Genomic DNA, 3,161 nt, shown 5'->3' with positions numbered 1-3,161 from the left:
CGTGTGAACATGTCCTACTGTGTGTGAGCTAAGTGTGTGAACACGATTTGGTAAAGGTAGCGGTGAGAGGCCATGTAGGAGTACATGGTGGGTTGTCTCATTGCAGCCGTCTTCAGGAACTGAGTTCTGTGTTTGTGATCCATGACCAGTTACTACAACACATTGGGTTCCGGTAACTCGACCCCTCTCGACTTATTAATCAACATGATCTCTGTCCAGGAGTTGCAACTAGTTTCTGGTGTTTGTAGGTAGTGTTAGTAGTCTACCAAGTGGCACCCGGTACAGGTGGGCTTGGGACAGACTAGGCACAGTGGCACGGTGTACCAAGCGTACATCCACCCCTCGAGGTGGGCTTGGGAACCCTGCACACATCGTTTGGGGCCATGAGCGACACCCCGGCCGGATCTCCTTGCGGATGGAACCCGAATAGGCGATAAACCTGGACTAGAGACTTGTTCGGTTAGTCAGGTCGTGGCCGACTCCCTCGCCTGGCTTCCGCTTGAAGGTTGCCGAGGTACATGACGTGTACAGGGCGATAAGTGGCAAAAGCATGTGTGAAGAAGTACACCCCTGCAGGGTTATCATTATCTATTCGAATAGCCGGATTCCTCGGATATGGAAACTTGGACCCCTTGCATAGTTCATAGACAAGTGAAAGTGGATACTCTAAAATACGCAAGATAAGCGTGAGTGCTATGGATGGCGTTCTCGTAGGGAGACGGGAGCGAATCCATAGTGGTGTATTGGTTGGTGAATATGTGGACTCGTGTGCGCTACCTCAAAAGAGTTACTTGCAGTCGTAGTTCAGGATAGCCACCGAGTCAAAGCTGGCTTGCTGCAGTCAAACTCCACCATCCCCTTGTCGATAATGATGCATATGTAGTTAGATCTGATGTAAGTCTTGCTGGGTACATTTGTACTCACGTTGCTTAATTTATGTTTTTGCAGAGAGACTTCGGTCTCGCTAGTAGTACCGCGTGGACTTCGACGTTTAGCTTGTTACCTCAGCTACGATCTTGTGCCCTCGGCAGGATCTGGTAGATAGTCAGGCTTCTTAGCCTTTTTCATTTATAGATGTCTGTACTCAGACATGATAGCTTCCGCTTGTGCTTTGACTTGTATGCTCTGAGTGTTGGGTCATGAGACCCATGATTGTAATATCTCGCTCCTCGGAGCCTATTGAATATAAATACTTGAGTTGTAGAGTCATGTTGTGATGCCATGTTGTGTTTGCACATATCGAGCATATTGCGTGTATGTTATTGAAATGCTTGGTATGTGTGGGATCTAACTATCTAGTTGTTTATCCTTAGTAGCCTCTCTTACCGGGAAATGTCTCCTAGTGTTTCCACTGAGCCATGGTAGCTTGCCACTGCTCCGGAACACTTAGGCTGGCCGGCATGTGTCCTTCTTCGTTCCTGTGTCTGTCCCTTCGGGGAAATGTCACGCGATGAATACCGGAGTCCTGTTAGCCCGCTACAGCCCGGTTCACCGGAGTCCTGCTAGCCCAGTGCTACAGCCTGGATTCACTCGCTGATGACCGACACGTTCGATGTTGGGTCATGGATGCCTGTCCCTGTAAGTTTGTGCCACCTTGGGTTTACGACTAGCCATGTCAGCCCGGGCTCCTTATCATATGGATGCTAGCGACACCATCATATACGTGTGCCAAAAGACGCAAACGGTCCCGGGCAAAGGTAAGGCGACACCCGTGGGAATACCGTGCGTGAGGCCGCAAAGTGATATGAGGTGTTACATGCTAGATCGATGTGGCATTGAGTCGGGGTCCTGACAAGCACTACCAGGGTCATCAAGGGAGCCGTGCTCACCGATTTTGTGGCAGAATGGACAGATGCCCCGGCTCTTGAAGAAGTGGAAGGCCGGTCCACCTCCCCAGGAACCGAGGCACCAGATGGCTAGGTCATGTATTTCGATGGCGGCTTCGCGCATCAGGGCACGGGGGATGGAGCAGTGCTCATCTCGCCCACTTAGGACAAGCTCTACTACACCGTGCAACTCTGTTTCAGCACGGTGAGAAGGTCTCCAACAACATTGCAGAACACGAAGGCCTCATAGCTGGCCTGAGGGTTGCAGCGGCTCTAGGGGTGAAGCGCCTCACCGTCAAAGGCGACTCACAGCTCCTCGTCAACTTTTCCAACAAGGTATACGGGCCGAAGGATGAGCACATGCCCCCGGGCACCAACAAGGAAGCCGATGACATCGCCAGGAGAGCATCCAAGCGGCAACCACAAGAGCCCGGCATCTTAGAAGAGCGGCTCTTCAAGCCATCAGCTTCGCCACCTCTTTCGAGCATGACTCAGCCTCGGGAGGAACTCCCGCAGCCCCCGGCCACGGTAGCCCCAGCCTGCGGCCCAACCTCAGGAGCTCGGCTACTCTTGGCGCTCGAGCCCCAGGAGGACTGCTGGATTAAGGAATTCAAGGAGTACCTGATGCATGGGATGCTGCCAGAGAAGGAAGAGGACGCGGAGCACGTGGTCCGGCAGGCCACGACATACTCTATCCAAGACGGCGAGTTATACAGGAAACAACCGAACGATGTCACGCTACGCTGCATCTCCAGCGATCAAGGAAGGGAGTTTCTGATTGACATACACGGCGGTGATTGCGGACACCACTCGTCCTCACGGACCCTCGTCGGCAAGGTGTCCCAAGTGGGTTCTATTGGCCTACAACACTCAACGACGCGGCCAAACTAGTGAAGTCCTGTGAAGCTTGCCAATTCCACGCCAAGCAAATCCATCAGCCTGCTCAGGGCCTCCAAACCATCCCGCTCACATGGCCGTTTGTGGTCTGGGGGCTTGACATCCTAGGCCCGTTTCCCCGGGCTCTAGGGGGCTACCGCTATCTCTACGTCACCATCGACAAGTTCACCAAGTGGGCGGAAGTGGAAGCCGTCTGTACCTTTCCAGCCAGCTCTGCTATAAGTTCATCAAGGGCCTCGTGAGCCGCTTCGGGGTCCCTAACCGCATCATCACAGATAACGGTTCGCAGTTTACTAGCAACCTCTTCAAAACCTATTGTGCTAACCTTGGAACATAGATCTCCTACGCTTCGGTGGCCCACCCCAGGTGTAACGGTCAAGCTGAGCGCGCTAACGCGGAGGTCCTAAGGGGCGTCAAGACCAGGACCTTCAAGAAGAA

The sequence above is a fragment of the Triticum dicoccoides genome, chromosome 5A, assembly GCF_002162155.2.
Source record: "Triticum dicoccoides isolate Atlit2015 ecotype Zavitan chromosome 5A, WEW_v2.0, whole genome shotgun sequence".
NCBI lineage: Eukaryota > Viridiplantae > Streptophyta > Magnoliopsida > Poales > Poaceae > Triticum > Triticum dicoccoides.
This window is presented reverse-complemented; position numbering follows the sequence as displayed.